Source organism: Pseudorasbora parva, chromosome 17 (assembly GCF_024679245.1).
Source record: "Pseudorasbora parva isolate DD20220531a chromosome 17, ASM2467924v1, whole genome shotgun sequence".
NCBI classification, from domain to species: Eukaryota; Metazoa; Chordata; class Actinopteri; order Cypriniformes; family Gobionidae; genus Pseudorasbora; species Pseudorasbora parva.
Window position 1 is genome coordinate 36,611,684 of NC_090188.1, and position 13,285 is coordinate 36,624,968.

Here is a 13,285-nt window from a genome sequence, read left to right on the forward strand (position 1 = left end):
TGATTTCAGCAGTTTGCCAGTTTGACACGCGATCCGAATCTTGAATCATGACCGTTTGATTCTTTATTTGAGGAACATGGAAGACAATGCTGAATAAAGTCATATTTGTTTTCTTATTTTTGGACTAAAATGTATTGTTGACGCTTCAAAAGAGTCTCACTAACCAACTGATTCACATATGGACTACTTTGATGATGTTTTCATTATGTGGACAGCAAGTGGGCATACACTTACATTCAAAGGACAGAAAGGCCTCGGACTAAATCTAAAATATCTTAAACTGTGTTCTGAGGATGAACAGAGGTCTTACGGGTGTGGAACGACATTAGGGGGAGTCATTAAAGAAAGAAATTTCATTTTTGGGTGAACTAGTCCTTTAAGAACCTTAAACGATTTTAGAGGCAGAAAATATGGCCGAGGATTAATTTTTACACAAAGCTAACATTTTGTCCTTTTTTTGTAAAAAGTCCAAAAGTTTAATGGTTTCTCTTTTTCAACTAAATAAATAAAAATAATAAAATGTAAAAAATATATATTTTGCTAAGGTTGTTTGGGTAACAAAACCCCACTGAGGCGAGAATAATGACTATTTGTCATGCTTGTAATGTTACAAGATTCCCTTACTGATTAATTGCCAGAACCATAATTTACCAGTATTTCTGAAAGAGGCTATTGATTAACAACATGTTTTTCGTTTTATTGTAAGTGAAACTTACTTTATATTACTTACATATTATAGCTTTTGTTTATGGTGAATATTAAACTGTTAAACTTAAATAGTAGCATCTTGACTATTTTAACGATCTGAAGCTCATGGCACAAGTGCACTTAGTGTAGTTTAGCTATGAAAAAATGCCAGGCACATGGTCCAAAATGGTTGTCCCTATTCTCTTAATGAGTCATGGGTGTGTTTTGGCCATAACGTGTAATAAACCAATCAGAGTGTCATCTCCTGTTCCCTTTAAAAACAGTTGCACTTGCTCCATGGCTGATTCGCTATTTGCATGGAGGAATCTAGACACCAACCTGACGAGTCAGTTTAAGTGCGTTTATTGGCATTATAATCTGGTCAAATAATTAGCCAATTTCATTCGTCATTACTGCAAATAGGTAGCCTAGAAATCTAGACGCACCCTAACGGCAGCAAATCTAATCTGCCGCGAGTGTCGTCTACCAACTCTCAATACACTTTTGAGCTGTAAAAACCAAACTCTGGTCGGGCCAATCACATCGTGTATAGAGTCGGTGGGCGGGGCCAACACAGTCTCACCCCTACTCGTCAAATGTTGCCGAACGGTCAAGGGACCCTGACGTCAGCTGTTGACGCACAGGGTACCCCTAAATCGCCATTTTTCGACGTACTGGGTAATCCACTGATTTCAATGAGAAACCTAGGACGTCATAAACAGACGTGTTGGGCATGTGAATGTTATCGTTATGATGGAATATATTGGGTTATAATTTTTACATTATGACATGTTGGAGTGTGATTCTCAATTTAATCAGCCAGCACAATTGTATTTACATTTATTTACGCTATGATACACGTTTGAAACAGCAGTCAAACCCCACCCCGCCCTAAACCTACCCATTTGCGTATTATATGATATAAAACACAGACTGTAACAGACAACAGGCACACTTTATTGAAAAAGTCCAACTATTCCGAGGCCAAACGATTGAATTGTGTGAAGAAAAGACCCAAAAGCAATCACCGTCTCTATCCGCGCCGCGCGCCGCGCACCGCGCGCGCCCCGGCGTCACACTGAAGACGCCACAGGTAGACCCCTCGGCGTCACGCGATGGACGAACTGGGAACCCAATTGCTTTCAGTGGGAAACCTTTGGCGTCAACATTAGACGGCAATTCTATCGGTATGAAATCGCGCTGAAGAAGTCTCATTCAGAACACATCGCGATGTTTGGCATCAGATCACGTGTGCCACATGTTGGTGAGTAGTCATACATATTATGTCCTAATATTTGATATAAAGTATTTTCTGCTTGTCGTTATCGATCATGTTCAGTCACTGCATTGTATCTGTCATCATCTCCACTGAGGCTTTGCATTTCTTTGCTTTCTAAATAAACACACCTTGCTAATAGGGTGATTAAACACTGTCACGTGACGTGCTATAGACCTTTAAACATTTGTTAATATTTAATAATAATTACTAGTGTAGTTCCAACGTGGCATTTGTAGTAGAAGCACAATAAAAAAATAAAATAAAAAAACACTTGCCATGCGTTTACCACAGTATTGGTAGTTTTAATGTGATATTTGTTGTAAATAAACAGTAACCACAACAATTGATATTTTTAATGTGATATTTGTTGTAAATAAACAGTAGCCACAACAATTACCATGCTTTAAATGCATTTTAATGTAAAATCCAAATATTGTTATTTAAATAGTATACTTTATAATGCTATATATTATATATTATGACTTTTTTCTCTCTTTCTTTTTTTTTTTTACCTGAAAAGACCAAAAGGGCCTCTCGGACTCAGTCAACCCATTCTTGTTTGTGGAGAAGTAACGGAGAAAACCAAAAGCTGCAACAGCAAATATTTGTAATGGTATGTATGTGTTGGTTTGAACCCTTTATCAAACATTTTATTTAGCATTTGTTGTTACTTATTCTTACAAATCCCATATCTCAATCAGTAAGAACATATTCCCGAAGTCTTAATAATTCACAAGATTTAACAAGTTGTCAAATTCGTATGATTCTCGTACATATAGCTCTGAAAAAAATGAAGAGACCACTTAACATGGATTTCTAAATGTTAAGTGGTCTCTTAATTTTTTTTCCAGAGCTGTATTTGTATATGAAGAGTTCAGATGCAAAAGCCTCAAAAAGCCACTTTGGTCACATGACATCAGATATTCAATTATTTTTTCTTAATCAGATCACTTGCACTGTTTATAACGTCCCGTTTGCATGTAAATAATTTATGTGATCACAAAATCAAGTGAGTTATCTACATTTTCAAACAAATTCTTATGATATAGCTTGCTATTACATACTTTTAACTGTCTTAATTTATATGTTTTAAAAACAATAGTATTTGCACAGAGTAAATGATACTTTCTTGTTTTACAGAAGAGAAGAAAGACCAGACCTTATATCGAAGCAAGCTAAGAAAATAAGTCCTTTGTTTAGGGTGAGGAAGGAAGATGGACATCTTGTGCCCGAAGAAGACAGAAAAGTGCGCAAGTCCACTGGTATGTCTTGTATTGAAGCAATGCTGTAATATGTAGTACAACATTTGATGTTGATCTCTCAAAGGACTATTCATTTCAACAGTGATCATTCTTTCTACTCTGATAAAATACGTACCATTATTCATGTCTAAATATTTTAATAACTCCTAAAATAAGCAAATGAGGTTCTGTATCTTGGATTTATTTAAAATGGTAAATATTTGTTTTCCCTTTTTGATACAATTATTATTACACTTTTGGCCTTCAGTTCTTAAAAACTGCACCGTCTGTTTGTCTTAGATAAAAGTAGACAAGTGTGGGAAAAAGCATTTAGTTGTTATAAACTCCATGTATTTCTCCATTGTTTTGTAGACCATGGATGGTTCTGGGTAGCTTTAGAAGATAATGAGTTGGGACATATTAGGAATCAAATAGTAAATGTTCTTTGAAATATCTGGTTAGTTCTTTCTAAAAGATCTACTGTTTAAAAGGTTGCTGTTGATATGGGTAAATTATTTTTTGTTCAGTACTTGGCTAATATTATGGGCTGAAATATTATACATAATGCTTCAATGTGTATATTATTTTATGTACTGACTGCTGCTTTGTAAATTTAAATCAGGAATTGGCATTTCTGCCCATTTTGAGGTGGAGAGTTTACTGAAGAACATAGGTTAACCTGACTGTACATTAAACTTAATATGAATTGTGTTTGTTGTTTTACTTTTAGACCAGGACTGGAGAACGCCGGATTATACGACTTCTTCCTCTGGTTGAGAAAAGGCTACACAACATCAGTGATCACATCATCTGTACATTGATTATACTGTAGGGTACAAGTGGGCGAACTGTTTAGAAGAAGAAGAACATGAACATGATAGAGGGAAGAGACAGAAACCAGTCTAGTTGTAATAATGAATCATTATTTTCCAACACTATATCAAATCTGTTTTCTGTATCATAGTTGACTGGATGGGATTATGTGGCACTCATTTGTGTGGCTTCAGCAGCTGTGAATGGATTAATATGATGTTAATGTGTTTTTTAAAACCCATTTTTATTTATCTTGAATCTAATTTGACTTTATTCTACTTTATCAACTGTATACTGTATCCTCCAATAAAGTGTTGAGTGATAAAGTAAGGTGAGTATTGTGTATGGTGTTTGGTACAGTAAATACACATTCAACAAGTTTATTTAGGTTATCTAATTAATTACCAAGAATATTTTTACTTGAGAAGTAAACATTTTTTTATCTGGTTATATTATATTTGGTACAATGCTCCAAAAAGTTGTATATACTTGCATGCTGTGACAAGTATGTCAGTTTTCAGTGAAATAAAGGGAAGGATTACAAACACTTCAAGCTTAACTGAAGATGATCCATGTTGATCATTCTGGTACATCTACTACTGCAATAAAAATTAAAGCATTGAAAGAATCCAAAATAATCAAAGATATTTTGATATTTTTCTTTGAACAAAGACATTTGTTTTACTGTGTTTCACCCCCCTCTCTCTTATCAGTGGGGCTGTTTGGGATTCCTAAAGACAAAGAGATGTTGAGGGCCTGTAGGCCAAATGGTGCCACACCTGTAGTACAGTGGGGGAAGTCTGGTCTGACTGGTCAGTTTGAATGTCTCAGGGTTTCAGTCACATGGTCAAGGGATGTATAAAAGAAGATTGCAACTATTGCTCGAGGTCTTTTCTCTGGATCTTCTTCCTCTGAAGGTCTTCTTTTTCTCTGGGGGTCTCTTTCCTCTGACGCTGTCTTTTTCTCTGGCTGTCTCTTCTAGGGCCTTCTCTGGCTCTTCTCTTTGCTCTCTCTTTTTCTCTCTTTTTCTCTCTTTCTATCACTCTCTATCTCTCAGGTAACATTCTACACATGCTGGGTACGATTAATGGTATAAGTTTTATCATCTCATTCATCTATTTTGTAACTATTTTAAGTGTAACCATAACCGGATTTTGTCATTAAATTCTTTCAATTATAAATGATTTGCTAACTAGTTTTGGTTTGGTATTGACTTTGAAGTGCTCCCTATTGCAATACAATATAGTCACATTAAAGCAACGCTCTCCCACATATTTTGCTATTGTAACTGCGCTTATTTCCGTCGTTGGTATAAGTTGCAGTGGGTGGTTATAGACAAGAAATGTACAGTTTTCTACCATCACGCTGATAACATTTCTTTAGTCGTTCGGCAACCCTGCAGTCAGAACCACCGTAGGCGATCCACCCTTACAGCATGCACATTTTCGATGCCAGGTACGTGAAGAGGGTGTAGATGAAATTGTGACAATGTCTCTTGTTATTTTACTTAATGGTGCATGGTCCTATATTTAATAGTAATAATGAAGTGTAAATAATATAAATAGTTTTTGTTTACTCTGGAAAGTGGATAATGGCAAGTTGTTGCAGGTTCATCCATTATATTTATTAGTGTTTATCCATAAAAGAAAATAAAACTTAATAATTATTATTTTACAACATTTCTTTCAAATATTTCTGTATTTCATCAGATGGTCTTACAATATCAAAACCTATACACAAGCATGACGTTAGAATAGAAAAGACAAAATACTCTGATATTTAAATGTGACTCAAAGTTTGTTGTCCGTGATGAGGAGAATAGATCTGTGTATGTTGTACTGCCCTTACACCTCCAGGGACCCAGAAGTGGCCCCTTGAAGAGCAAAAAAAAAGCATATTTCAAATGGCTTTAACTCAAAGTCTGGTTAGCGTATCACAGAGAAAATTGGCAGGACAACTGCATATGCAATGTTTACTAAATAATGTTGGCCACAGTTTTCAGACATATATGGAAAGCTGCCATAAAGGTTTTTTTAAAAGTGCTCACAGTAAAATATACAATTTCAGCTTGGCCCTCATATATGTCATATAGGTTTACACAATGAACATATTTTAATATCCAGTTGTCCATTAAATATGTAATTTACTTAACATTTATTGTTTCATTATGAAACCTTTTAAACTACATTACCCATATATCTGTCATTGTATCAATGCAATGGGAAACATGGCGCTGTAGTTCATAGAAGTGTGCAGAAATGCTTAGGGTTAGGGTTGGGTTCTCAGTAAAGGAGTCATTTCTCACAACATAGCGACACTTTATAGTTAGCTTAACGTATTACTGACGTAATAACACCAAAACATACTTTGTAACATGAAACGCCGTTTTATATGAGTTAAAACAGATAGTCCAATCACAGCGCGTTCTGCGATAAAGTCACAGCCAATGACAACCCAGCTGAACACAGGCGTCACACTTACTTGTCCATTTATGGTAAATTATATCACATCTCATCCGGTTCAACTGAAGGGGCAGATTCCTTAAAGAATTAATATTTAGGCTAAATATTATATTTATTATAATAAATATTAAACATTATTTATTCTAAATATAGGCTAAATATTTATTTATTCTAATTAAATAATAAAACTCACATTTTAAAATGAAAGTCTTCTTTGTGTGGTTAAACGGATGCATAATAAATATATTTGAAAGAGAATCCTTTTTCTATGCAATGGTCTACAAGCATAAACTTCTTTAAGCCATCCTTTACAATCTGAACTCTTGGAATTAAAACAAATATAACAAAAGCACAATGAATGCACACAATTTTGTAAGCATATTCCAAGATTTAATGTCAAACAGTTTAAATACAAATGTAGTGCCCATATATATATATGCAAAAAAATAACATTTTACATTCTAAACTTTAATACTATATATTTGCAATTATTATTCACTTTTATTGTAACTAAATTAAATGCCAATTAAAATAGTTGATGATTATTGTAAATGTTAACCATTTTCAGTAAGAAAATACTTCTATAAAGTACATTCATGTTACAGTTACATTAACAAGGTAGTGATATAATGATAGGTAGTGAAATAATGATAGAGGTAGTTATGGTAGACATGTACTTTAGTGACCATTGTAATAAAAGTTTTAATGAATAATTATTGATTTCAAAAGGTATTAACTCTCACTATCTTCATTTGTTCAAACAAACAACAAATGCAGAAATATACATTGGACTATAGCATCATGAAGTCAATGCATGACTAGAACTAGTGGATGGCAATAGATATGTCCTTCACTAAAACTCCTGATGATAAAGGCATAGGCAGACATCAAGAACAGTTTATGAATATTGGTTCTGCATATATCAAAGAGATCATAAGACTCCACAGACTCCACGTGAAGACTTTGAGACACTGTGACAGAGCAAAGGGTGCACTTCACTGGACATGTCCTATGCATGCCCAAACAACAACACCCAAAAACACTTATGAAGTGGACACCACCAGGAGGACGCACGAGACAGGGAAAACCAAGGAAGATATGAGACAGATGTTTCACGAAGACCTCAATGCCGGTGTTCCATGAGAAGATGTGAAAACGTGGCCACAGATCGAATATGTTGGAGGACACATGTTGCCCAATGCGCCCAGGACAGGACATGATGATGATGTTGTCAGTTTATACATAACTGTAAGATTTATTTCTGTAAAAAACGATGCATAATTAAATGTTAAATACATTTATGTAATAAGTTCACAGATATGTGTGCATTCCCATTATTAAAAGTATATAATAGCAAGCTATATCATATGAATTTGTTTGAAAATGTAGATAACGCACTTGATTTTGTGATCACATACATTATTTACATGCAAACGGGACGTTAATAATAATAAAAAATAATTGAATATCTGATGTCATGTGACCGAAGTGGCTTTTTGAGGCTTTTGCATCTGAACTCTTCATATACAAATACAGCTCTGGATATACTATACTATTTAAATAACAATATTTGGTTTTTACATTAAAATGCATTTAAAGCATGGTAATTGTTGTGGTTACTGTTTATTTACAACAAATATCACATTAAAACTACCAATACTGTGGTAAACGCATGGCAAGTGTTTTTTTTATTTTATTTTTTTATTGTGCTTCTACTACAAATGCCACGTTGGAACTACACTAGTAATTATTATTAAATATTAACAAATGTTTAAAGGTCTATAGCACGTCACGTGACAGTGTTTAATCACCCTATTAGCAAGGTGTGTTTATTTAGAAAGCAAAGAAATGCAAAGCCTCAGTGGAGATGATGACAGATACAATGCAGTGACTGAACATGATCGATAACGACAAGCAGAAAATACTTTATATCAAATATTAGGACATAATATGTATGACTACTCACCAACATGTGGCACACGTGATCTGATGCCAAACATCGCGATGTGTTCTGAATGAGACTTCTTCAGCGCGATTTCATACCGATAGAATTGCCGTCTAATGTTGACGCCAAAGGTTTCCCACTGAAAGCAATTGGGTTCCCAGTTCGTCCATCGCGTGACGCCGAGGGGTCTACCTGTGGCGTCTTCAGTGTGACGCCGGGGCGCGCGCGGCGCGGATAGAGACGGTGATTGCTTTTGGGTCTTTTCTTCACACAATTCAATCGTTTGGCCTCGGAATAGTTGGACTTTTTCAATAAAGTGTGCCTGTTGTCTGTTACAGTCTGTGTTTTATATCATATAATACGCAAATGGGTAGGTTTAGGGCGGGGTGGGGTTTGACTGCTGTTTCAAACGTGTATCATAGCGTAAATAAATGTAAATACAATTGTGCTGGCTGATTAAATTGAGAATCACACTCCAACATGTCATAATGTAAAAATTATAACCCAATATATTCCATCATAACGATAACATTCACATGCCCAACACGTCTGTTTATGACGTCCTAGGTTTCTCATTGAAATCAGTGGATTACCCAGTACGTCGAAAAATGGCGATTTAGGGGTACCCTGTGCGTCAACAGCTGACGTCAGGGTCCCTTGACCGTTCGGCAACATTTGACGAGTAGGGGTGAGACTGTGTTGGCGGGGCTTAACATAATGACGGCAGAGTTGCGCTTGCATGCTACTAGTAAACACAGAGGCTGGTGAACAGTGATAATTCAAATCAGCTTGCAGTCATCAAATCGCGACTCTGGAAAACTTGGAGTTCATCTTTTCTCTGAGAAAAGAACAAAGAATGGCACTGAAATCATTCTTAAAAAGGGAAGATGTGTTCGGAGTTTTGCCGACCGGATACTGCGAAAGTTTAATCTATCAACGAGCTCCACTATTTGACACGTGTGCTGCAGAATATCCTTGTGTGTGTAATAAGCGTTGTGCAGACGCACATTACTAACTCCTGTAAATAACACAAAAAATACTGTGTTATTGACTTTAGAACAGGTTTTTGTTGGTCAATGGTGCAGTCGTTTTCAGACCATGGGCGAATAGATGGGCGCGAGTGAATTTGATGTTTAAGCAATGTGGCGCTGGATATGAAAATTATAACTGCGTTTTGCTGAAACTAGAAAAAAAAAAACACTTGCGTTATGCCTGGCGTTGCATTGCGTTGCATTGCTTAATGTCTAAATAGGCTATTGATTAAGTAGCATATGGTAAGGTCTTTATAATAAGTAATCTTTTTTTTACTTTGGATGAATGTTTTTTTTTCTTTTAGATAAGACATGACATTGTGACAACTCCCCCTAAAGTGCCCTGGTTTCATCTAAATTCAACATTTCAATTCTACGGCACAGTAAGTTAGCAACATTCTTTATTTTAAATAAAACAACATTACGTTTGACTAGATGACACACAAAATTCCTCTGTAAAACAGTTTCAGTTGCGGTTTCCCTCCTCCTCGAATTGATAAAGGAGAGAGGCGGAAAACTGCTCCCATTGTGGGACTGTGGCTCCCAGGTGAGCCCTGATGCTTCATGCTAATTTCCAACTTTCAAAGCTTGTAAACTTTATCTAATTATACACGAGAACACACTACTGCGCCCAGGTTTTGGCAGGTTGCGGCTTTAATTTATGAAAAACAAATCTGAAATATGCAGATGTCTTTTGTTTGAAGCAGATGTTTAGTTCTGTTTGCCAGAATTCAATCAGCGGTCTCGTGGGGGTCCTGCATGCGATACATGTCCAAGGGGCTGTTTGAAGTCTGACGGGGACACAGTGACACGACTCAGTCACTGAGGTTCACCCCGGCCTGCAGCGGCATTTCGGTTTGCTTTGACATTGCTTTCAAGGAACTGTTCTGGAAGAGCAGGCTGATCCAATAACGATGGGATATTTTATCCAGCAAGCTTATTTGTACCAGAATAAAATGGTAAAGCACATGTAGTCATCGAGGCCTCAGATGTAATTCAGATGACCCTTTTGTCTTCATGTCATCTTCAGAGACAATCTAATTCTGAGCCTGCTGTAGGATCACAGATAGTTTCCATCTTCATATGTGCAGCAAAACGGATGGCAGAGAAACGACGAGAAGTGTCGAGGCAGACGGAAGAAGGATTTATTCCCAATGTAGAACTTTTTGTGTCTCTGCCACGATGTGTTTACATCAGATGTGTTCCGACAAACACTGTCAGCTGCATTCATTTTTAATTAATGGGGCTCATTAAATGATGGGTTCGAAAAACGCAGCAATTATCATTTATCTTGATATATTATTTACAAGGTCTCATTCTCCTGGCTGGGGAGGTAAATGTGTGGCTGGGGAATTCTGGGAGGTTACAGGAGGTTGGAGAACAGGCCGTTGGGATTTTGAAGCACCTGGCATCAGAGAGAAAAAAAGGGCAGCGTTTGACTTCTAAGCGGAATACCAAGGACCATTGTTCTGAAGCTTGTTGTTTCGCTCCTTAATGAAGCTACATGAGGATATTAATGAGCAGTCTCTTCTAAACCCAGAACTCATCAATTATTTACCCTTTCTTTACTCTCATCAGTTTGTTTTATTCGTCTGTTTCTTCCATTTGGCTTCTCCATTCATCTCTTCGCCGCGTTTCGTCTCTTCAACAGATGGGTGCCGGTCTGAATTTCCGTCTAGCTTTGGTTGTTCTTTCATCTTGGGCCTTTGAGTGTTACCTAGCCTATTGTCAGCGGGACAGCGGAAAAACAAAACCTGGAAACGCAATATGACAGATTCACACTTTTATTGGATGTTCATTGGAAGAGTAGAGCTGTGAATGCATAGAGAGTTATAATGTTGAAGCTTCACTTTTATGTCGGATGGTAAAAATCATAGCCGTTTTTTCTCTGATGAGATGAAAATAGAAACAAACCACTACTCAACATCTCAAAAATGTGTCATTATATTTCACCCCCATGTTGTTCCAAATCCGTATTAGGTACTTTTTACAGTAAAAGCTCTTTATATTAGGTGTTCTTAACTATTAGTTGCATCCAATACTTATTGTATTTACTGCAAAACACTTTAGGATACGGGTAAGGTTAGGGATAGGTTTGGTGGTCTGGTTAGATTAGTATCAAGGGTGGGTTAAGGTGTAAGGGAAGGGTCAACAGTGTAATTACACTCATATTTACAGCAATTAATTACAGCTTTAATGTAAGTACAATGTATAAAAATGTATGTAAGTGCATTGTATCGGATGATTAATTAAAATGTTTGTAGGGTTAAGTACTGAGTAATATTAATTAACTACATGCTTTTACTAGAGTTATGGTTAGGGTTTGGTTTAGGGTTATTTACTTGTAATTATGCATAATTTACTGTTGTTATTATTATATTACGTACATGTAATAATGTGTAACTATGTCACCTTAAAATAAAGTGTTACCGTACATAGTAGTTCAATTAAGTGGGAACAATTTTTTTACTATGTGCACATAACATTTACTCGTAGATTGAAACGTAAAACATCATATATGGATGTATAGACAACATCTAAATGTATGCACGTCTAGACATTTCTATATTATATTTATATTGTAAGGTGCATTTACCAATTCTGCAGATCATTGGAACCTTTATGTAATACAAAAGTTTCTTAGAGGAAACTGTTTCTTTAGATTATATAAATAATCTTTACACACACACACACACACACACACACACACACACACACACACACACACACACACACACACACACACATTCAAGAATATGAATCATATATTCTGACTAAAAGTATCGTCACTGTACATTAATCTGCCTATTAAATGTTTTATATTGTTGAGAAGACGTTTGGTTTAGGATACACTCTTAAAAATTAAGGTTCCAAAACCGTGTTATAATGTGATTATATTTCCTTGAACCTTAAAGCACTCATAGTACGCCTCTAAACTATAATTCTTAAATTTAAGATGCTGTCAATAGTTTAATTAATCATGTTTCAGTATCTATGCAGATCGTTTATTTTCCTTTCTGCTGTAACTCTTACATTTAATTTGCTGTTTTATTTTTCAAACCCAATTCCAAAAAAGTTGGGACACTGTACACATTGTGAATAGAAACAGAATGCAATGATGTAGAAGTTTAAAATGTCAATATTATGTTCAGAATACAACATAAAGGACATATCAAATGTTTAAACTGAGAAAATGTGTAATTTTACGGGAAAAATTACGTTGATTTTATACTTCTAGCTGCTCAACTGTCTTAGGTCTTTGTCACAGCTTCCTCTTTATGATGTGCCAAATGTTTTCTATGGGTAAACGATCTAGACTGCAGGCTGGACATTTCAGTACCCGGATCCTTCTTCTACGCAGACATGATGTTGTAATTGATGCAGTATGTGGTCCGGCATTGACATGTTGGAAAATGCAAGGTCTTCCCTAAAAGAGACCATGTCTGGATGGGAGCATATGTTGTTCTAGAACTTGGATATACCTTTCAGCACTGATGGTGCCTTTCCAGATGTGTAAGCTGCCCATGCCACACACACTCATGCAACCCCATACCATCAGAGATGCAGGCTTCTGAACTGAGCGCTGATAACAACTTGTGTTGTCCTTGTCCTCTTTAGTCCGGGTGACATGGCGTCCCAGTTTTGGCATGGTGGATTGTGTTCACCGACAATGTTTTCTGGAAGTATTCCTAAACCCATGTTGTGATTTCCATTACAGTATCATTCCTGTATGTGATGCAGTGCCGTCTAAGGGCCTGAAGATCACAGGCATCCAGTATGGTTTCCCGGCCTAGACCCTTACGCACAGAGATTGTTCTAGATTCTCT

The 13,285-nt window shown here is 36.3% G+C and overlaps 1 long non-coding RNA gene across 1 annotated transcript; it reads left to right on the forward strand.

Moving 5' to 3' along the window:
* The first annotated feature begins 1,412 nt into the window (after positions 1-1,412).
* Positions 1,413-4,336, forward strand: LOC137045438 (uncharacterized). Its single transcript, XR_010898774.1, has 4 exons — positions 1,413-1,951; positions 2,487-2,579; positions 3,107-3,212; positions 3,938-4,336. It is a non-coding gene; the product is annotated as an uncharacterized lncRNA (long non-coding RNA).
* The last annotated feature ends 8,949 nt before the right edge of the window (positions 4,337-13,285 follow it).